Below are 24053 nucleotides of genomic sequence, written 5' to 3'. Positions count from 1 at the left end.
GCGCTGCTCTCAGCATCGTTGGGAGTTCACAGAGAACAAGAACAGTGTGCTGGGCTGTAGAACAGCAGCCTGAAAGAATTTCTTTCTAATAGGAAGAGGTATCCCCTTTGAATTATTCTCCATCTGAAGGTTCGCTGCCTAACAATAAAAAAATCTACCTCACTGAAACTAGGCTCCAATATACTGACAAAGTCCCAAAGCAAAGACTGAGTAACCACTCTGCCTGCCTGATAAAGCAGGAGCAGCAGATACAGATATAGCTTCACTCTCTTCTCCCCCCATTTCTCTCTCCTCTCCTCCAAATGTCTTTGTCTTTCATTTTCTTCTCTTTATCTCCCCATCCTGAGCCGCCCTATGTCTCTTCCCCTTCCTAACTCCAGGCACTCTTTGTTGGCAATGGCTCTGCCCTCTTTCTGCCCATGGAAGAGGACGCATCTGTACAGAGGCAGATTGTAAACTAGGTCAGCTTATATGGCACAGAAAAAAAAGTAGAAATAAGAGCCTTTTTGTATAATAACAAGGTCTCACATAAGCATGTGGCTCAGTTGTCACAGGTGTTGAGTGTCTGTGGTTCCCACTGACTTCAGTGGCACCAGCCCTCTCATCCACAGGCTATGTATATAGAAAAAACACCCTCAGTTCTGCAGCCTCCTACAAGCAGAAGTTCAGATACGCTGTCACACTTCCTTGAGGTTTCCCAAGGACGTCACACTCATCTCAGGATCTGTTTTTGTCATTGTTTTCCTACATGGTCACCACAGCCTTGGGATGTATATTGGTCAGCCGTTGGAGGAGGAATGAGGTAATAGCAGGGGTGACATACCACTTTTCAGTTCACAGAGCATATAAAGCAGGCCTGAAAGGGAATGACAGGCAAGAAACTGCCATGTGAGAGTTAAAAAAAGGATAATAAAAAATGTTTTTACAAATATATTAACAACAAGAAGAGAGGCAAGGAGAATCTCCATCCCCTACTGGATATGGCGGGGAACATTGTCTCCAAGGACGAGGACAAGGCTGAGGTACTTAATGCCTTCTTCGCCTCAGTCTTTAATAGCCACTCCAGGTATCCACAGGATATTCAGCCCCCTGAGCTGGAAGACGGGGATGGAGAGCACAATGTACTCCTCATAATCCAGGAGGAAGCAGTCAAGGACATGCTAAGCCACCTGGACACCCACAAGTCTATGGGGCCTGATGGGATCCACCCAAGAGTACTGAGAGAGCTGGCGGAGGAGCTTGCCAAGCCACTCTCCATCGTTTATCAGCAGTCCTGGTTAACAGGGGAGGTCCCAGAAGACTGGAGGCTTGCCAATGTGACGCCCGTCTACAAGAAAGGCCGGAAGGAGGATCCTGGGAACTACAGGCCTGTCAGCCTGACCTCTGTTCCAGGGAAGATTATGGAGCGGTTGGTTTTGAGAGTGCTCACAGGGCATCTGCAGAACAGCCAAAGGATCAGGCCCAGCCAGCATGGGTTCATGAAAGGCAGGTCCTGCTTGACCAACCTGATCTCCTTCTATGACCAGGTGACCCGCCTAGTGGATGAGGGAAAGGCTGTGGACGTTGTCTACTTGGACTTTAGTAAAGCCTTTGACAGCGTCTCCCACAGCATTCTCCTGGAGAAACTGGCGGCTCGAGGCTTAGACGGGTTTACTCTTCGCTGGTTGAGGAACTGGCTGGATGGCCGAGGCCAGAGAGTTGTGGTGAATGGCGTTAAATCCGGCTGGCGGCCGGTCACGAGTGGTGTTCCCCAGGGCTCGGTTCTGGGACCAGTCTTGTTCAATATCTTTATAGATGATCTGGATGAGGGAATCGAGTGCTCCCTCAGTAAGTTTGCAGATGACACCAAGCTGAGTGGGAGTGTTGATCTGCTGGAGGGTAGGAGGGCTCTGCAGAGGGATCTGGACAGGCTGGATCGATGGGCAGAGGCCAACTGTATGAGGTTTAATAAGGCCAAGTGCAGGGTCCTGCACTTTGGCCACAACAACCCCATGCAACGCTACAGGCTTGGGGAGGAGTGGCTGGAGAGCAGCCCGGCGGAAAGGGACCTGGGGGTGCTGGTTGACAGCCGGCTGAATATGAGCCGGCAGTGTGCCCAGGTGGCCAAGAAGGCCAACAGCGTCCTGGCCTGTATCAGGAATAGTGTGGCCAGCAGGAGCAGGGAAGTGATTGTGCCCCTGTACTCGGCACTGGTGAGGCCGCACCTTGAATACTGTGTTCAGTTTTGGGCCCCTCACTACAAGAAGGATGTTGAGGTGCTGGAGCGTGTCCAGAGAAGGGCAACGAAGCTGGTGAGGGGTCTGGAGCACATGTCATATGAGGAGCGGCTGAGGGAACTGGGGTTGTTTAGTCTGGAGAAGAGGAGGCTGAGGGGAGACCTTATCGCTCTCTACAACTACCTGAAAGGGGGTTGTGGCGATGAGGGTGTTGGTCTCTTCTCCCAAGTAACTAGTGATAGGACAAGAGGAAATGGCCTCAAGTTGCGCCAGGGGAGGTTTAGATTGGATATTAGGAAAAATTTCTTCACTGAGAGGGTGGTCAGGCATTGGAACAGGCTGCCCAGGGAGGTGGTGGAGTCGCCATCCCTGGAAGTGTTCAAAAAACGTGTGGATGTGGCGCTTCAGGACATGGTTTAGGGGACATGGTGGTTCTGGATTAATGGTTGGACTTGATGATCTTAAAGGTCCTTTCCAACCTAGTGATTCTGTGATTCTGTGATTCTGTGAAAAATAACCATTCTTGCTGACAAATATTGGTTAATGTGGCTGATCTTTATACTCTTCCTACTTCCTACTTCAGAGTTTTTGGGGCATTACCAATCTTGCAATTCATTATTTAGGTAGAGGTATTTTAACTTCGAAGTAAAAATTAGGGAAGGCTGCACTCTGGCAAAGATTAATTCCTTCTTCCCCCTACCTGAAGCACTCTGTAATACTGTAAAAAATTACGGAGCATTAACAAAATACATCTTTGAACAAAATTTTAAGACATAATTTTATTCTGCTTTTAGTAACTGTTGGAAATGCAAATTAGAAACAATAGGCAAAACTCATTAAAATATACATGATGAAATCACTTTCGATTTCCTCTGTGGTATATTAGTCATGTGCTACCTAATTAAGAAACGGCATCCCTGCCATAAGGAAAAAAAAAACCAAACAAAAACCCCCAAAAGTCAAACAGTATCATTTGTGATACTGCTTTATCTAATGGAGCAAAACCTGTGCTGCCGTCACGCAGTTCAGTTCAACCCAATCCTGTATGGGGCCATTAAGCAGCAGAGGAGCAGAAGATAACTATTGGAACAAAAGGGCAGAGGGGTGGGAACTCAGAAGAGGAGCTCTGAAGTTCCCCCTTTGGCAGTTGAAGGTCTTTGGTTGCTATGAATATCACTGACTTTTCTCTACAGTGCCGTATTGCCAGTACACAAAATTTGAGGCCTTCAGAAGCATGAGACTGGACTATGCTTATTTTAATTATGTTTCTGAGGCCTGAAGGGGATCTTTCTGCATGGTTCTGATTTTCCTGCAACTAAAAAAAGACTAATTTATTTTCCTCCCTCCCTTCCTCATGATAACTAGCTTATTCTGTTTCTAGCAGCTGAAGTTTCTAAAAACTCAACAAACACGATCAGACCTGTGAAACATCCAAAAGGGATCTAACCACCATGCTCCTCCTCCTCTCTCTCCCCTCCGCAGCCCCACATTGGCATTAGGGATGGCATACCTGTCTGTGGGAGTACGGACTCCTACAGCCGTGGGGCAGGCTGCTGGGCGTGAGCAGTGACGCACAGCCCTGCACAGTGTTTCAGTCGGGTGGCGAAGGTGCAGCTTTCCTTGGCACCCTGTCCGCTCCCTGCAAATACACGGAGTGGAGCTGTCCTGCGGTTCTGGCTCGTGCCCTGCACCGTATCTTAGAAGGACAGAGGGTAGGAGTCCTGTCTTTGGGCAGGTCACTGAATTGCAGACATTCCTGGGAACATTCCTGGGTGGTGCAGCTGAAATACCCCTGTTCAGAGCCGGTCTCCCTTCCTCCTTTCCATGCCACATGCTCGCGGCAAGTAAAAAATATGCATTAAGAAAGGCCATCCTCGATCCAGAGAATTTACAGCAAAGTATGAAAGAAACAAAACCAATGGCTGCAGATATGGAGAATGGCAAACAGTTCCCAGGGTCAAAGACCCTGGTGGGGTTCCATCTGTACCACTCTTACGTACTTTCAGACGCATACGTTTGCAAAAAGGGTTGTGGCCATATATAGTTAAATTGGTACAATAGCTTCTTTCTTACATTAATAGCACTGGCTTACAGATCTGCAGTTATGTATGTATGCATCTATGTCCTTATACCATTAGCTTTTATTATAAGTCTTTTTCACTGTCACAGCATTCAGGTAGCAATGTGCCTGTGCGAGCATCTGTCCTTGAGTTCTCACCCAAGGATGCAGCAGCTGAATTATCAACAGCGGCATGTAACCTCCCGTTTAAAACGTTGGCACCTGAAGAGTGGAGGGTGGCAAATGTGTCAGTAAACTTCAATGCAGATCCTGAAGAACTAGAGGTTTGCAAACCTCGTGCCTGTACTGTGCAAATACAGAGATGCTAATTGGGTTAGAACTAAAGGACACCTGGATTAATGCAGACAATCTGAGAAGAGTCAACATTGCTTCTGTAAAGTCGTGCCTTAAACAAACCTCTTGGAGGTCTCTGAAGGGGTCAACAGAAATGTGGATAAGGGTGATCTAATTTCCATATCTGACTGGATTTCTAAAAGGCTCTTGACAAAGGCTTTTAAGGAGACTAGGCAGTGATAGCAACAAGAGGGAAAGCCCTGCTATAGCTCAGTAATTGCTTAGAAGGTAAAATGCAAAGTGCAGGAATAAATGACCAGTTCTCACAATGGAGGGAGGTGCTGGGTGGTGTGTGGTTCTGCAAGGGTCAGTGCTGGGACGTGTGCTGTTCAATGTACTCATATCTCACCTGGGAATAGAGTGAAACAGCAAAGTTCATCAGTGGTATTAATTTATTCAAGTTAGTAATAAGAAAAAAGACCACGAAGAACTACACAAGGACGTTATGAGGCTGACTGGGCAATATAAGAAATGCAGTGTAGGTAAATGTGAAATGATGCACATGGAGAAATAATTGTGGAAAACTGTGGGCTCTGGGCTGGCCCTTCCAGGAGTAAAAACTCAGGGTTATGACAGACAGTTCCATGGAAACATCAGCTCTGTGCTCAAAAATTCCTCATAAAACCTTGTTAAGAGAAAAAGATCATTGCATGATGTTTTTTATGATTCACTGTATGAATCTGTGGTTTGCCCACATCTTAAATATTGTGTATTCCTTCATCCCAGAAAGGATCTGCTAGATCAGGATGATGTCCAGAGGGCATCAAGGATGATAAGAGGTAGGGAATAATATATGGACAAAGGTGCCCATGAGCAACCTACAGCTCCTCTGCCTGGAGAAGGAATGATGTAAAAGGATTACAGTGGAGGTCTGCAAACCCATGAGCAGCTTCCAGGGAGGGTTAGGAGCTGTTCGTCATCTCCAGCGCTGGAGCTGAGGGGATAATGAAGTTCATATTGAAACCAAAGATAAAAGGCAGAGGTTCTTCACAAGAGGGGTGGCAGACCAATGGGTGCCAGAGCCTACTGCGAACCCTGCAAGTGCATTTGGGCTCAAGGGGACATTGAAGAAGCCCATGGAAGTCAGCTCCGCTGCATATACTAAGAAAAAAGCCAAACCACACCGATAAACCGAAAAAATAATAATAAAAAACGACCCAACAAGCAGCAAACAGGCCCCCGGGCTCGGCCCCCGCCCCGCCCGGCGCGGGCACCCGTAACCGGAGAGGGCTGGCCGCCGGGCGGGTAACCCGACCGCGGCGGGGCGGGGGCGCGCGCAGCCCCCGCGGGCACCGTCGCCCCGCGGGACGGGGCGGGGCGGGGCGGGCGGCGGTGCCCCCCTTTTCCTGGCGCCGGCGGAGGGGGCGGGCGGGGAGGGAAGGGGAGGAGGAGGAGGAGGTGGAGGAGGAAGGGGGACCCGACGCGCTGGCGGCGCACGCTGGGCGCCGGAGGAGCGGGCGCGCTGTGGAGAGGTACCTTCGTGCGCGGCGCCGCGCGTGTGTCCGTCCGTCCGTCTGTCGGTCTGTCTGCGAGCGAGCGCGGCTCCGGCGGCGGGGGGAAGGCGGCCGGCGGTGGCTGCGGCCCCGGCAAGTTGCCTGGCCCTCGGCGGGCCACGGGCGGGGGGGACGACACCCCGCGACAAGGTGGAGGGGCCAGGGGGTGTGGGGAGAAGCAAAGCGGGGCGGGGGAGGCGAGGGGCGGGCGGCGACGCGGGGAGGGGCAGGGGAGAGGCGAGGAGGGAGGATGGAAACGCGGGGAGGGAGAGGCGAGGAGGGGAAGGGAGAGGGAAGATGCGGGAAGGGGACGGGAAAAGGGAAGGGGAGCGCTGGGGGGGCCCTGCCCTGGCCTTCGCCCACCCTGCGAGGGGGTTCAAGCTGCCAGCCCTGCGCCGCGGGACACCCCCGCCCCCCCGGCGCGTGCACATTCCCCTGGGGCAGGAGCGGGTGCGGAGGGGCCCTCACGACGCGGGGCTGCTGGACGGGGCGGGGGGGCCGGGTCTGTGCGCGCAGCCCCCTGATGCCCGCAGGTGGAGGAGTGGCTCTCCCCCTCCGTCCGCCGGCTGCGGTTTGAGGGGCCGGGGGGGCTTCGTCGCCCTGCCTGGGGGGCTGCTGGTCTGGGGGGAGCGGGGAGAGGTGAGAGCCAGGGGGGCGGCTTCGACGGGGTCTGGTGAGATCCTGAAAAACCCGTGACGTAATTATTTTTTAATCAGCATGGTTTTTTCATGGCCATCTCAATTTTTCCTGGACTCCCCTTTTTGAACTGAAAACCTCCCATACCTTTGTTCCAAGTCTTTCTATTTTTAGATCCCTCAGTAACAGCGAAGCATGAGTTTTAAAGATTTTTCTTTTTATTTGGCTTCCACTTAGGACCACTGCAGTGGGAACTTCTCAAACATCGGGTGTCTCTTCCTAAAAAGTTACTGAAATTATTACTGAGGTGGGCAGGCAGGTAGCTACTGTGGATATTGATGTTTGAGTTCCTGATAACATTAATCATTAGCCATAAAGAGCAGTCATCATATTGAAGTTTGTTTTTTATCTTAAGATGAATTGCCTATCAGCTCCCAGAAGATGTCCATTAGGGCAGAAGTGCCAGCCTAATATTAGAAGAGACAGAGCAGATGCCCCAGTTGTGATTTTACCAACAAAATAAACACATTCTTTTATTTTGAGCTGTGATTAACAGTTCAGCGTTGTAATGATATCCTCTGATTCTAGCATTGTCTCATAGCTTTGGTATGTCAATTTGTATTCATGCTGTGTAAGTGTTTTGCAGAGGTTTTGCGTATCTGACAGGGATTTATTTCACTTTCACAATTACATTTTCTGGTTTCACCAGCCTTAGGAACCCAAGGAAGGTATATATGCATCAGCATCATGTACACAGTAATACACGACTTCTTTTTCCTAGGAAGTACAAGTTATTTCATATATTTTTAGATCATAGCTTTTTGGTCCCTGCACCCAGCGGAGGATGAAGTTCTAGCTGAAATGTGTTCATTTAAGTGTATTCATGGTAAGTATTTCTGACCGGTCAGTACCGAGTGTTTTTTATTCAGTTTATCTTCATTTTATATCTGAATGCCAGTCCAGTTGCTGCCCTTTGATAGTCTCTGCCAAAGTAAGTTTGCACAAATTTAAAATGTTACATACAGATATTGGTTTTACATAACTGGCACGTTGGTTTTTTGCATTCATTTTCAAGCACCTGTCCAAAGAAGGTGAGCTCTTCAGTAAATTAAGACATATTTATAGATGTCTTGTAATACTGCCAATAAGAAGTAGCTTTTGGGGCAGCTGATGGTTATCTTCCCTTTCTGTGGATGTGCAGCTCCCATACTAAGGGATCTGTGGATAACTTCCCAGACCGTTTAGACTTTAGCCAGAATTTTGGCTAAGTGAAGAATACAGGATCGTATGGCTTACAGCATGAAGAGTATACCCAGCAGAATCCCGAGCAGTTTGATGTATACTTTGATCATGGGATAAGTTAATTCATGCCTGGTTTGTCTTGTCTAAACTGCAAAACTCACTTTTGCTACTGGAAGCACCTGCTGATTTAGCAAGTGCTATTGATACTGCATTTATAGCAAGACATGAAGAGCTACATGATGTAACATCTAGAACTGTCCCTATTATTACCCTTCACAGTGTGATTATTCTCTTGTCGACGTGCTGCGGTATTGATTCTCAGGCAGTTCTGGCTTCAACTAAGTGGCAGTTAGTTCATTTGTGGTTGTGGAGTAAACAGGTTTGTTCAAGATGCCAAATTGTCTCTGTTTCTCCTCTCCCCTTCAAAAAAATAAAAAGCTTTGGCAGCTGCTTCTCCTAGCAGTCTGTGCTGAAGGAGCATATCTTGCTTCTCATGAAGTTCATCTTAAATTCTGTGTCACTTTGATACTACTTTTCGTTGCTTGCTTCCCATTTCTAGGCTCATTCTTTGTATTTGTTTTGATGCCAAAAGTTAATGAAGGTACGCTAGCAAAACTCTGGACTCACAATTCATTGAGGAAAAGTCCTTTCCAATACTCCCACCCACTAGGAGGAAGTCTATTGAAGGTGATATAGATAGTCTTGGCATTCAAATTCTCCTTATTTATGATGATCCTCACTTAACTGAGGTATTTGTTCTGTAGAGGGATGTTCTTTAATTGACTGCTGACCTAGGCCACTAGAGTACAGCTTTATAAAATTAAGTTCAATTATGAAATATAACAGCAGCACTGAATGAGTGCCAGCAAATGCAGTTATATCTATAATTTCTGTAATTCTTTTTGAGACGTATGCCAAAATGGTACTCTTTTTCTTCTGCATCTCCAAATTTTTAAGTTATTTCTGCTTAAATAGTTGTAAGACTTTGAGTTGCATTGCTCTGGTAAATTAGTATTCTATGTCAGGTTGGACAGGGCTCTGAGCAACCTGATCTAGTTGAAGATGTCCCTGCTCATTGCAGGGGGGGTTGGACTAGATGACCTTTAAAGGTCCCTTCCAACCCAAACTATTCTATGATCAGTTTGTTTCATGCTTGTGAAGGATAAATACTAATTACTTCTGGCAAGACAAATACAGTTGAGGAAAGTCCATACTCTATGACTTGTCTTGACTCTGATGGTCATCCTCCTATCTTGAATTCTTCTGCTGCTAAGAATATAATTCACAGTACAGCTTGGTGGAGGGGGACCTGGAGAATCGCGGTTTAGTCTTCAGTGGGGAAGGAAACCTTGCAATCTTCCTCTATCCTGCGGTAGGTCAATTGGAGTTGGTTTTCATCTCAGCCATCTGAAAATAAGATAACCAGTTTAAGTTGGTAATGTAAACTACCTCTATGGTCCAAGAAATATGGAAAGTGCTTCCAGAGAGTGAGTCATCTAATATATTTCAGATTGGGAAGATTTTTTAAAATACCCTAATCGTGACCTGTCATCATAGCAATCGTGGTTGACTGTAGGAATCTAGATGTTGACTTAAGATGGCATCTCAGGGCCCTTCCAATACTGTTTTCTATGATTAAGTGAGAATCATGGTAAACCAGTACTAAAATGTGTACAAAGCTTTAAAAAAAGATGCATTGCACAGAGTAACTTTAGGATACCGCAAACGTATCTCACTCCTTCCTGAAAAACAGGTCTCAATCATCAGTGCAGAGGTTTCCCAGCTGTAAAATGGAACTCTTGTTTCATCTTTTTTCTTCTCTATATTGGATGATCTTCAGATCTGTTTTACAATCTTTGTTCAAGCACAGTATGTTGAAACTGTAATTTCAGCTGCTACTGGAAGTCTAATCCTAGTTTATAAAAAAATCATACTGTAATTACTGTTCAAAATTATATACTACAGAAATCTAGATTTTGTCATTCCTTTTCTTATCTCCCAAATAATCATATTCATCATACTTGGTTGTTCTGGTGTTATGACAAAATGAATGAAAAAGAGGATAGATTTTTCATATTAAAACTCTCCTCTCCTCTGAGGACAGGCTGAGGGAGTTGGGGTTGTTCAGCCTGGAGAAGAGTCTGAGGAGACCTTATTGCAGCCTGCCAGTACTTAAAGGGGACTTTAGAAGAAAGATGGGGACAGACTTTTTAGCAGGGTCTGTTGCAACAGAACAAGGGGTAACAGTTTTAAACTAAATGAGGGCAGATTCAGACTAGATCTAGGGCAGAAATTTTTCACAATGAGGGTGGTGAAACCGTGGCACAGGTTGCTCAGAGAGGTGGTAGATGCCCCATCCCTGGGAACATTCCAGGTCAGGTTGGACGGGGCTCTGAGCAACCTGATCTGGTTGAAGATGTCCCTGCTCATTGCAGGGGGGGTTGGACTGGATGGCCTTAAAAGGTCCCTTCCAACCCAAACTATTCAATGATTCTATTCTATGAAACTACGGGCTTATTTTTCGTGATGAGCAATCTTCAGTAACCATTACAACTGGGAATCATGCCATCCTTAATTTTAAAGAGATCCTTTAACTTAAGCTTGTACTTAATGAGAGTTCAGTGTTTCACTTTTTGTTTATTTGATGATAGTAAGATACTGGGTTTACAGGAGAAAGCAGAACTGTGCCTTTAGAGTAATTCTTCAGAAATGTGGTAAAAATACTTAGGTGTTAACAAGACTCAAGTGTTACATCACTTGATATGATACTTACATGCAATATACTGCGAAAATGAGACTTTTCGCTAGGTATTGTTTAGCAGAGAGAATGATTTCTGAGGAAAACAGTAATTCATTTAAAATAGAGCAACTTCTCTTCAAAATCTAGCTACATCTTCAGAATGGTTAGGAATATTATTTTAAAAGACCTACATAAGTGCTCAGGAAAACTTTGGTATGTGCTACTGAATCAGGAAAGCGTGTCATGCTCATTTTAGAATTTTCTTTCCAGCTTTATTTAATTGATGAAGAGATGAATCACAATCCAGGGGAACAGGATGCTTTCAAAGATCTGGATGTTTTTTTTTTCCAGAATCTGTTGATTCCATTGATGTCTTTTGTGACTCTGAGCATCATAATTTCCCTCCTCTCCCATTTTTTTGGTGTTAAAAAGGAAAAAGAGCAGAAAACTTTCTGTGTGTAAATTCGCGTCACTGTATGTACTTCGGAATGGAATGGCTCTCCATGTTCTACCATTTTTTTTATACATTTTTGTGTATTGTTTTATATAACAACTGTTTGTATAATGTATGTGTGAATGAGGAAAACCTTTTAAGGGTGTAGTAGGTGTAGTACTACCAGTAAAATGTAGCTTATCTGTGTCATTTGTTACCTTTCTAGCAGCTAAATCTTACAGTTTACTAAAGTAGTGAGAACTATCTCCTGCCTTGCTAATTGCAAAATACCTTTAAACTGGCAACACATTAGGACTGTACTGATTTAAATAGGACAACAACAAAAAAACCCCACAAACACTGCTGCCTCAATCACTGAGTAACTTAGTAAGTATGACAATTCTATTGACTGGGCCTGGGTGCAAATGCAGATGCACAGAGGAGATATGTAGCTTCCTTCCTAACAGTTCTTCTCAGGAACTGATATTTGACATCACAGCTGTTATTTTTTATCCAGTAAATCCACGAATTCAAGTGGACATCTTGTGCCTCATTATTTGGGGCAGCGGCACGAGCATTGTTTGAGTTAAGCTTAGTAACAGCCATTTTTTCTCTGGTACTCCACGGGAAAATACAGCTCCATCTGTATACATGCTTGGAGTGCCCTATTTCTGTGTCTCGTTAAATGTGGGGCAAGTTTAGTAGTTGAGAATAATTCCCTAATAAGATTGCTAATACACAACCCAGATCCACCCATTGCTGAAAAAGCTTCACTTTTAGGAAGTTCCCTTTTTTTTTAATAAGTCTTCTTGGGCAGACTTCAGGAAGGCATTAGACCAGAAATAGGAACCATCTGAAATGTACACCTGTATTAGTATCCTGCAACAAACCCCACTGTCAAGCTAATTGTATGAATCTATTAATAAATGTTGCAGTTTTACCACAAGTAAAGGAGAAAATACTATTTTTGTTAAAACAGGTGAGGTTTAACCACCAGGTTTTGCAAAACCTTTTGCTTCTCTAGCTTTGTTCTGTTAGGAATTTGTCACAGCATTCGTGTAGCTTTGTAAGAAAGACAATGTGAAGCAAATCTCAAACCTTTAAATATTTTTCTATCAACTTTCCTCGTAAATAGGTCATTTTACTTCCAATTTTAGAATTCCCCATTAGCTGCTACCCTGCCCCAAGAGTAAGCACAAGAAAAGGTTTTTGCTGGTGATGCTCTTGAGAACCCACATATTGGTATGAGAACTACTATCAGGAAAACCACAGAGCCACTTAACCTGATTTTAAAACAGTTAAAATATATGCAAAGTGAAGAGGCCATTGCGGTTTGTGCCATGGTTTGATGTTCCAGCTCTCCCGGTGTTTTCAAGATGTGTTTCACTGGCACAGCTGTTCTCACCCGGGAGAGGAGGACTGGCCAGCCGAAGTCTCAAGGAAGGGCTGGAAGAGTAGGTATGTGAGGAGGAAATAAAACCACAGGAGTTCAAATGCATTCATGTCTCAACACCATATTGTTTCGACTCTTCGCAGCCCACGACTGGGGCAGGGACACACCGGGGCACGTTCCCAGCAGCGTTGTTCTGATGTGGCTTGACTGAGCTTGTCAGAGCAGTGAGACTGATGCAGTCCTTCGCTGGTCCCTGCTCTTGCTGCTGGCTGTCATCACCAAGAAGAAAAAGTCAGACAAAGTTGTGGTCCGATTCTTTTAAGCCTTTTCTTTTTCTGCATATCGTCAGTATTTTCGTAGAATCATTTAGATTGGAAAAGACCCTTAAGATCATCAAGTCCAACTGTAAAACTATTTACAGCAATTCTATTTTTTTCTGTTGTGAAAGCAGCGGTTATACCTAGTATATGGAAATTGAGTTAATCAAACCAGCTGTTCTGGTCATTTAGTCAGATCTACAGATTAGCATAGAAGAACCTGTGCTGGCTTTGGATGCTGTTTTTTCATCTGATAGGAGCCTGAATCTGTCCTGCATCCATCTGATGCCCTCAGTCTCCACGACGCTTCCCATAACTGTCTTTGGGCTCCCTGTAGTTGTGCTTTCACTTATACTCCTATTGTTCAGTTCCCGGCTTTGTTTAATTTAGAAATGTCCAGCAGAGGCATAGTAGCTTCCTTCACATATCTTCTTGCCAGTGCAGGCTTGTTCTTCCTCTCTGATTCTCAAGTCCATGTGAGTCCCCCGTGAATCCCTGGTGAACAGCAGCTCTGAGGAAGCAGAGCAGCAGCCAGACTTTTGGGAAGTTTTTTGGAATTTGGATTGTTCCACCTGAAATTCTTTAAAAGAGAAGCCAGCCTAGACTGAAGAAGTGCCCATTCACTTTCTGAAAATGAGGCCTTTTAAGGGTGTTTTTGATGGGCGCTCTCAACAGCCCTATACTGTTGCCTGTTTGGCTTTCTGGGGTGATATAGCTGTAAGGCCCGGATATACTGTCATCGTGGTGTATAAAATGTGTTTATCAACTTGGTTAATGAGAACAGAATTGGCGTGGTACAGCAGATCAGAATGTATACTGACAGAGACTTCTAGGGAATATTTCTCTCTTTAAATTAAAAATACCTTTTAATTAGATGACTCTTTTGACCAGGATATATTTTAAGCCCTTAAACTTCTTGCAAATCTTTTTCCATCCAATTAATTTAGAGATAGCAACAGGGATCTCAGATAATTTTGAAACTTCTAGGAGGATCAGCCTTGGGGGAAAAAAAAAAACCACATATGGAGTTGTCACTGGAAAAGAGACTGGCATATTTAGAGAGTCCTGGAGACAGTTTGTGAAACTATTAGCACATAAGCAGGACTTCACAGAATTTAGCTTTGAGTGGCAGTTTATTCCACAGAGGTTTTGCTGATTTCTTGGAGATGGATAAAGGTATGACGATGGCCAGTGTCACGGTTGGATCCCAAGTAGTGTTTGGTGACTGAGCCAAACTGGGATGGACTGCTACATAGGCAGTGTTCCAGAATCAGCCGTGCTGAAAGGAAGAGCCTGCGATAGAATTAGCTTCTTGTAGGGAGTTTTCGTGCTCATGTCTTTTTGCCAGATGTCATCAGATGTCTTCTGCTCTAAATAAAATGTTTTTAGGCTATTCTGCCTCTCATTCATTCCCCAGGCCGCTCCATAATTCAGGGCTTTCATCTGTATAGCAACAACGATTTGACAGCAAAATGTCTTTGTTCTTCTCTGCTTCTTGTGGGATATGTGGGAAGCCCAGAAGTTCAGCTCTCGGGCACGTCTTGCCTACTGTTCGTGTTGACTCTGGCAAATCCGTGTATCCTGCTGGCCTGGGTAAAGGGCAAGACTTTTCCGTGATGAGCTGGATAGGGTTTGTATTATACCATCTCCCGCTGGAAACCTGTTTTCTTTCTGGGAAAAAAAGGATGGTAGGACGGTTCACTTGTGTGCACCAAGACTCTGGATTGTTGCAGGCTTTCTGAAGGGAAATCGAGCCAACACCCTGCTTTCTCGGCAGTGTGAACTGTCAGAAAAGGGAATTTCCAAGGCAGCCCGAGAGGATATTGCCCACAGATCACAAACTGCCTGGGATGTAGGTCTGTGGGGGCAGAGGAGCGTGTGTGTGGCAGTTCTTAAGCATTCCTCTTCCCATGCCTGTGGGACATGTTTCTGTAGAACGGAAAACAAAACCGGGATCCTGCAGGTGCAGATGTTATGGTGGGTGTGTCTGTCGTCATCTAAGGCATTGGTAAGCAACCCACAGGCAAAAAAACCCCCAACAAAATATATAAAACAGTCTTGTCACATCAACAGCTCAATTTCTATTAAGAATAGTGGTGAGTGTGGAAGGAGAGTGAGAGGAGGTTACTTACGCTAGTGTTCATTAAGCTGAGAGCCAGATGGCATTGAAAGCCGTGGCCAAGCTGCATCGACCAGAAGTATTCATCTGCAGAGACAGAGAATCTGAGATAATTAAAGACTAAAGCACTTCTACCAATGTAACGTGTGCCGCCTTGGCCTTCGTGTTAGCCTCGTGACGCCTGGGCAGCACTCGCGCTGCGGCGCGTGGTCTCTTGGAGGACGGCAGGGCCGGGCTCCCCTTGTGCCCCCCTCACAGTTTTGGGGGCGGGGGAAGGGGGGGGCAGGGATTGGTTCTTTGGTGCTTTGCTCCTTGCCAACACTTGCACTTCTGCGGCAAAAGTGTGAAACATCAGACCAGAAGTCTCTGCTCAAACCTTCTCTTAGAGGGTTTGTGTCCTCCAGGCACAGGTCTAGCTGCTGGTCCAGGCCAGGGGAGCGAGCAGTGAACATCTGGGCACCGAGGTGCCAGGTTACCCCTGCGGGTGCTCTGCCAGCCCTTTGGCTGTGCGTCCTTAGGGGCCGAGGACCCGTGAGGTTAGCAGGGGTGTAACAGCCGTGCATGGCGGGACAGCCCTATTTTATGGATGGGGACTGACTCTAGATTAAGAGGCCCCCATGTAAGTGTGTGCTTTGCCCAACATCCCGCTGGCATCAGCGATCTGTCGGAGTGCAGCCACGCTGGGAAAGGCATCATGCCATTTAAATCTTCTTCCTAGCTGGTGGATCTAATGAATACTTTAATGTCCTTGGGAGACAGAAGGGAGGGGGAGAAATAAAAAAGGAGACACTGCAGGGCTTGCAGTCGTTGTGGCAAATGTGAGTTTGAAATAGGATCCATGAATTTTTTAAAGAAGAAAAGGTGACCCACTTTCACGGCAGGAGGACTTCACTTTGCTAGGCATGGTGCCAGGATTTTGTAGTGACTTCATGGTTTCATTCCTGAGGAACGTGGTGGTGGGCTCCAGCACCAGAGGAAGTCCAGTGCGGAGGGTCATGCTGACAAAATTTCTCAGGCTCCTCCTAGCCAGGACCTTAAGCCTTTGAGTAACTGGGCAGTATGGAAACAGGCCGCTGCGGCTTTGTTGCATTTCATGTTTGGGACTAGGTGCTGGGCGATACGGTTAGCTTTGGCTTGGTGAAGCAGATTTAGTGTGTATATTCTGTTGCTGGACATCAGGGAGCTACACAACAGCAAGGAGTAGCAATTCATGCTGTGGAACAGTATTCGAAGTTCACTTTTCCTAGTAAATTCAGATTTACTTGTGGGCTTGATATGGAGCTCGCTATAGATGATGTCACAAATTCTTCTCTTCTTCAGCTTACAAGAAGCCCTAAGGAATAAGTCCTCTCCTGTTGAACTGAAGAGCAGCCTCACTGATAACAAGTTTTGGCTTGTTAACTCTAATTTACTTTTCTTTAAATCTTTAAAGTTTCAGAACATTTCCTGGGCTGAAGAGTTAAAAACCAGCGAAAACATTTAGATTGTAATTGTGTATTGTTAAGATCACAAGAGTCTGAAAGAATGACTTCTCTGGAGCCTTTGTTGTTCTTGTTGTTCAACTGCGGAGGTTTATACCCTTCTCTGAAAAGCTCCGATGAAAGACACCACTCCTCCAAAGCTCCAAATCGTCCAGACCCAAGGCCCAAGCTTTCAGTAATGCCAGTGGGCATGGTTTGGCAAGAGAAGACCCTGTGATTTTCCTCTCTGCTAACAAACACAGATGAACAGAGAAATATGTTATTAGTCTCTCTCAGTATTTCCTGCAGTCTGTGGCAGCGTTGTCAGAGTTTCTTCGGCTTGGCTGTTACGAAAATAACAACAACAGCAAAATTGTCCTGGGAGCTGCGGGGCAGGGTCACACTTCTCGGGAAGCCTGTGATGGGAAGGGGTGCGGAGATGGGGGTAACATCATTCCGCTGGCGCAGGCAGCCCTGTGAGGGACGGACCGGGGGAGTCAGCCCGCGCAGTGGTGCTGGCTGACGTCCTGACCCCGCGCAGCGCGCAGCTCGTGCACCAGCGTCTTCTCCAGCCTGGGCCACCATTGTGCTGTCTGCCCTTTCCTTCCCCAACGCCAGCATCCCCAGTCCCTTGTTCTGCAGGGCAAGCCATCCCCCTCTCCACCTTTAACCTATTTCTGGTCTTGCATCCACCTCAAAACTTCTTTCTGTGTTCTCTGAGTTTCTCCTTGAAGTGTTTGCTGGCACTGGGTGTCAAGGGCCTGAACAAGAGTAAAGTGTGCATGTCCTAAACCCTTCCCAGCTCTGGTCACTGTCTGATTTACGCAAGGTTGAGAGGAAAGTTGATGCATTTTGTTCGGGGAAGCGCTCAGAGTGTTCAGTTGATACTGGAGGTTTCTTGCTCACAGAAGCTGTGTGTTTAAAAAGTAACATGATGTGTGACAGGAGCAGTAGGAGAACCCACCAGAAGGTTATCCCCTGAACCAAATTCTGTTGCCAGCTGTGTACCAGCAAATGTTGGTAACTGCACCAACTGCCACAGATTTAATACAGATCCAGGGGTGCGGCAGAGGAAAAGATTTTGACCCTTGTCACTGTGACAGTCCTTCAGTCTCATTCACCACATATTTATTCAGATTGTACCTTAGACCAGCTTGACTGAATTACATTTTTGCTCCTCAGATATTGCCTATATCTACAAAAGCCTTCCTGGAATGCAATTACCAGGCAAGTCTTTTCAGTTTGCATTTTCGACATCAGGTATGTATACGTGGCATGCATAACACTCATCCAGAACATGAAGCCAAGAGGAGACCCTGAAGGCTTGACCTCACTCCTGGTCTCTTCCCACAGTGCTGCTTCTGCTTACAAAGGCTAGACCAGGAGCAGTGCCCTGGTTTTGGGGAGGAAAGCCTCAGGGTCTTGCCTGGCACAGGCTTCTGCAGGGGTTAATGCAAATGGCCAAAAAGCAGGATTCATCCATGCCTCTCTCTTTCTTTCCGGAGTGTGACTTTCTCTAAAATAGCTGTGAGTTACTGCATTACTGTTGATTATTTCAAAGAAAGAGCAGAGCGTTCCAAGAAAGAGCCACAGTTGGCTTTTTCGCCATCAGTGGAAGTTACCAAGAGAGACGGCATCAGAAAGCTGCATCAGAAATAGCTTTTCACTAGAGAAAACCTCTTAAAGGAAATGAGTAAGAGTAAAGACTTAATCTTTGTTCTTAAATTCTTGCTCTTGAGCCTTGCAGTATTGTTGCTGCAAGCCAAACAATTTATTTGCAGCACCTTTTTAACAACCAAAATTAAAAAGGTATTTAGGAATCCCTGTTAGTCCAGGCTCATGGTGGGAATGCTGCCCGTGTGCTGTTAATTCTTGTTCCTTGCGGTGGTAAATTTGGCAGCCTGTCAGAATGGAGTAAGCTCTTGCTACTCGCTGCTTTTGTTAATGTTATTTCCTGAAGTCACATATGACTTTTCTCACTTTCAAATCCAAATTGCTCTGGTCTTGTATTTATACACTGCCTGGATGTTCTGTGAGCATTGTGTGGGTACTTCTGCCGAGGTCAGTGGGATTTCTGATTTCTTACATGACTCTGGCTTTTGCCTCTCCTTTGCCTTTATATGTATGGGGCTTTTTTTTTTTGTTATAAAACTAAGTCAACCTGCTGGGATCAAACTCATTGCATAGAAGGGAAAAATGTGAGATGTTTCCTGCAAACAATTGATGACAAACTCATTGTACTAAAGCTTGTTGAAAAGGAACTTTTCTTTTTTTTTTTTGGAAGGTGAGAATAAAGGAATTTCCTCCTCCACCCTTGTGTTGTTGAGCTGTAAACTGATATTGTTGAGAGGGAAAAACAGTAGCAAGGCTTTAGTTTTCCTCAGGATATTATCGTGTGATTTTAGTGAAAACTTTTAAAGATACAACTGTCACTCTAAAGGTTTCAGCAATTCCATTCAGAATTGAAAAATTAGTTCTTTGCTTCTTTTTGATTTAAAGCATAGTCAATTCAGTTAATTTCCACAAAAGGCATGCCCTTCTGAAGATTCAGAGATTCCTCTGGCGAATTTTATAGTTCTGTGAGAATGAAATCTTTTTTACGGTGCTCTTTGTGAAGCAGTTTGGTAATTATTCCACCAGATAACTGAGTTTGCTCTGGCAGAACACTGAAGCCACACAGAGTACAGTCTTGTGTTTTTTCTGAGGAGTATGATTACGACTTGGTTTTGTCAGTCACTAGCAATTATGTATTTAGCATTTTGGCTTTTTATTGGAGGCTTCTTAACCAAGTAAAGCATCGTTGGTGTCTCATGCCTGGAACAAGTTAATTCCTGGTCCAGCCTGACTCCCATTGAGGGCACGGGAAAATGTTCTCGAAGGGTGATAGCAGGGTGGGGTATATTCAATTTCTGTATTTACCAGGCAAGATGCCTAAACTCACATTTGACACTAGCCTTTTTTAGTTTGTGTTGAAGTTACTTTTATTGAAGCATATGCTCAGCAGCGGGTCTGAATCCTGTGATGTCCTGTGCATTTATTTTACTTTATCAGGCTGTGAGTAGGCCCACCATCCCACCTCTTCCTGTTTTCCTTGGTACCCGCGGGGTTTCCCACAGACACAAGCTGTTGCAGGAATGCAGATCCCAAGCTCTTGTTCTGACATTTCTCTCAAAACTCAAGTTGTCTTTAATTTATTTCCCTGATGGTCTAGTTCCTGTTCCCACTCAAGTGAAATAGCAGGGATAGATTAATGCTGCTCTGAATATTATTAATAGTTCATCACTGCATCCCTAATTAAGATTGGAAGTGGGATTTAAGTAATTACATAAACCCATTATAAGGTACAGTTTCTGCCCCAAAATCTTAAGTAGACAAAATAGAGAATAAAGAAAAGTGGATACACTTCATTGCACAGTAGGCAGCATTGCTACTGATAGACTCCACAGGGCTGCCAACTCCCAGCAAAGAACAAAATCATCTTGTCCCTTTGCGTACTAGTTACAGTAAAATTCAAACCTAAAACATTTTTTAATGGGTGTGATTGACAGGCTTAAGTTTGTACAAGTCTTGGTTTGACTCTAGGTAGCAAGTCAGGTCCTCTACCATGGATGAAGAGGAGAAGAACGTAAAATGTGGGGTAGGTTCTTAAATTCTTAATTAAGCCTCCTCGGTTAAGTCTCAGCTGTTTCTGGATGTACTGTTAGAAGTCATAACTGTATCCCCCCCCACAGGACCAGCCAGTCACAGAAGTCTTCAAAAGTTACCAGCTTTTTTTTCCATTGCAGCAGGGCAGGATCGGGCGTATTTGTTATTGCTTATCCAGGCTTTTGCATTGCTAGAGCTGTGTGTTCCTTAATCACAGGTGGAACAAATACAAGTTGAACTAATAATAAACTATTAGTTTAAAATGTGTAGTATTTTTGGTGGTTCTGGATTTGTGTTACTCCACCCTGAAAGTGTCATAAGATGAAGCCTGGGAAGTAGTTGGAGGAAACAGTGAGGCAGAGGCAGGGCGAAAGGAAGCTCTCACGGTCTGAGGCTGGGATGATGTCAGGAAGAGTAATTGTTTTGTACTCTTAATTGCTTGCTTGAATCATGCAACCCCAGTTGACATGGGTGGGGAGGTAGTGAGAATGTGGTGTGCCACAGCTGCACTGACTCATGGGGCAGTAGTCACCTGCCTGCTCACTGATTTTTGGCTTACCATGAAGGGTGCAAGGATGATGTAAGTGGGTAGCGTGGGCTGATCCAAAGCCCCTTCAATTTGTTAGCTTGGACCGTGGCTCAGTTGCCATATGTGGTGGTAATCGAAGCAGAGTGGGAGTTCATGGCTTTATCCCGTTTCAGTGGAGCTGTGGTAGGGCGAGCTTTCAAATCTGCAGTAGCCTCTCTAGAGACACATGGATAACAATGACTTAACAAGACCTTGTACTTAGTTCTTACAGCTTTCCTAAAGCATGTCTGTGGTCTACCAGATGCATTGATCTGTTGAAGAGGAGTTTAAAGGAATATGGCACATTAAATTTGAGGCGTTGGTTTTAGCATAGAAATTGTAGAACATCACTATATCCTGCAAAAATATGAACATATGCAAGTAAAAACAAACAAAAGTTAGCCTTTTAGATATGTTATATCCTTGAATTGGTGCATTTTAGTTGCCTTATTTGCATGTACCGATAGGTTGACTAAAATAGACTGAAATACTGAAGTGTGGGGATTTTGAGGCTGAATCAGACTCGGAGAAGATTTAGCGAGAGCAATTTGCAAGGGGTTCTCCAGAAGGACGGTACAGCGTTACTTAATTTCTAAGTAAATTTCCCCTTAAGTTCCTTCTTAGAGGCTAACTTTCCCAAAATGTGAGTGGCATCTGGCTCCTTCCCAAACATTTGACTTCTGTGTCAACTCATCATGTTCATAAAGTTGACCACATGAAGCAGATTTGTAAAGGGATCTCCACGTCAATGCATCTCTTTTTATACAGGTGTTTTTACATGTGTGTTGCGTACCAAATGTTTTTTTAATTGGAGGTGAGTATTTTGATTTGAAAACATGCATGTGTGGTGCACCATTTTGCTGGGTCTTCAGAACACTTATGTAATTGGAAAGGGATGTGTGTGCCAGATGTGTGGTTAGCTGCATTTGTAGCTTCCTTGATTTAATACCCATTTCAACATACTCTTTAAAGCCAGTTTCGTACTAAAGAAGGAGTTGCCTAACAAACTGTGCTCATGGTATGTCCTACTCTGGAAAGGTTTCCAGCAGCTGTGCCAGGCAGTGGAGGCTGTGCAGGAGCAATGAAGCCAGCAAAAAGTTTTCTTTTGCTTTCAGGTAGATGTGGATTTAATTGCCATTCCCCTACAGATGGCATGACTGATTTAAGATAAGCTGAAATTAGAGGCGGGGGAGGGAAAACGGCCTGGTTTAAAATCTGATTAGGGCCACTCCACTGCTGCTTTTGGTCAATCTGTTGGTGCTCTAGATCAGAAAATAAGGCTGATCAAGTTTATAGCAAGAATCTAAAGCCAGGAGAAAATGTTGTGTCATATGACCCGTACTATTTTTTAGTCAATTAAAACAACTTGCTGGAAAATTTTTGGAATTTCCCTAGTGGTGCATAACTGGGACAGAATTGAACATGCAGGGGAAAAAAATCTTAAAGGTTGATATCTGTCAACAGAAGCTAAATGGAAAATATGTGGGACGACACTGCACAAAAGTGATTGAAAAAAACAGCGATACAGCAGTGAATGACACAGGTTGAAATAAGTAAGGGCTTGTAAACATGTAGTTTCGGTGATTGTCTCGGGGAAATAATGGAGTGATGGAGGGGATTCTACTCAAATATGGTTTCATTTGCCTTGAAACTTAAGGCTTTTTATCAGCAACTTCAAATCAAATTAGACGGAATCCTCTGCAGAAATTTCACTGTTGTCATGCATACATTTTCCAACTCGGAATCTTACTAGCCCTCAATACATCCATTACTTGTGAGCAGTAAGTTCTTCACATTGTTTCCATATGGAAATTCTCCTTGAAATCAGATCTGAGTTTGTGTTCACTTGAATTTCAAATTATTCTCCGTAGTTCAGTTGGTAAAGTGTATCTTGGTCAGAATCTATTTGTAATAAAACATTGATTTGATCTGGTCACCATTAACTTGGAGTCCTTCTGATCAGTGAGTTTTCTTCTGTTGCTCGTTTTTTACACTGATTTCTTACTGTGTATATCCTCCAGCTTCACGTGGCAGCATTTTTGGTTTTGATAACTTAAGTCTGTAAGTGCTGCTGTAAAGCTAACATATGCCTTGCTCAGCCAACTAATTAGCATGACTTTGGCAAGTTGCCTGAGGTCTTTGGGTCTGAATTAACTCACCTGTACAAACTGCTTAAAACTAGAACATCACTGAAATATCAGTGTAGGGGTAGACTTGAACAACTGGGTGACAAAAGGAGATGGTCTAAGAGAAAGGCATTAGCAGAATGGAAATGCTTTTTTGCTCAACGTTTTGAAAGAGAGCAATGAGGTGTTAACTGCCAGCTCTTCTGAAAACATGCTTTGCAGTCTGAAGAAGGCAGAAAATAACATCTTGACTGAGGTCGTGCTTCCTTACACTTCTGTGCACATTTAAAACTTACACCTCAGGTCCAACATTGCCAGGTTTTAATCCTTGGGATTCCAGCTCACACCTTCTTCCCCAAGCACCTTTTGTCATCTCAAGCAGTCAAGGGATAGCTAATAGAAATGAAAAATGACTTGCACAGGGTGGGAGGGAATGTCACGTACCCTAGAGCTTCGTCTCTGTGGGGAGCAGGGCAGTCAAGGAATGCAGCCCGAGCACGCTGTCTAGCCTTAACATCTATCAGAAATGCTCACATGTGCTACCCAGGGTGAAACAGATCAACAGATGGTCCATAATCCACATTGTCGACAAAAATGATGGTATGTGTCTCCTAATCCATTAATGAGTGATAATAGCATGTTTCTTCTGCTGTGCATAGGACTCTGATTGTGCCTGCTGGCAAGCATGAGCAAACCCCCTCTGCTTTCCTCTCTCCCACTCTAATGCTGCCTTTAAGCAAGGTCAGAAAGGAAAGAGCCGTGGTGTGCTGTAAAGGGAGACTGCTCTGGGAACTAACAGGAATCCTTCGTAGTGCTCTGTCAAACTTGTGTTTACAAGCATGCCTCTTCTCCCTTCAAGCACTCTCTGGGTCTTGTGGAGCAGACAGGATCCTTTACCTTTTATAATAAAGGCTATTCGGGTCAAATTTTGCTGTCGGTTGTGCTATCATGACCCCAGCCAGCATCCAGCCTCACCACCCAGATCTTACAAGCAGCCTTGTCAGGGAGGCACTGACAAGAGCAGATTTAACATAACGGTCCTATTTTGTCACGAATGCTGCTGCAACAGTGATAGTCCAGGTGGAAAACCACTGTCCTGCCAGAATTCTGGCTTTTATCCTCTTCACCCCACAAGGGAGGCATGTGCAAGTTTTGTTTCACCTGAAGAGCAGAGCTCTCAAGGCAAGAGGGATTCTAGAAAATGCTGCATGTGTCAGTGTCATGGTCAGGTTTTGACCATGAAGATGTTCAG

Source organism: Phaethon aethereus, assembly GCF_964289735.1.
Source record: "Phaethon aethereus genome assembly, chromosome: Z".
Classification (NCBI taxonomy): domain Eukaryota; kingdom Metazoa; phylum Chordata; class Aves; order Phaethontiformes; family Phaethontidae; genus Phaethon; species Phaethon aethereus.
The sequence above is the reverse complement of the archived record's forward strand: the minus strand, read 5'-3'. Positions refer to the sequence as shown.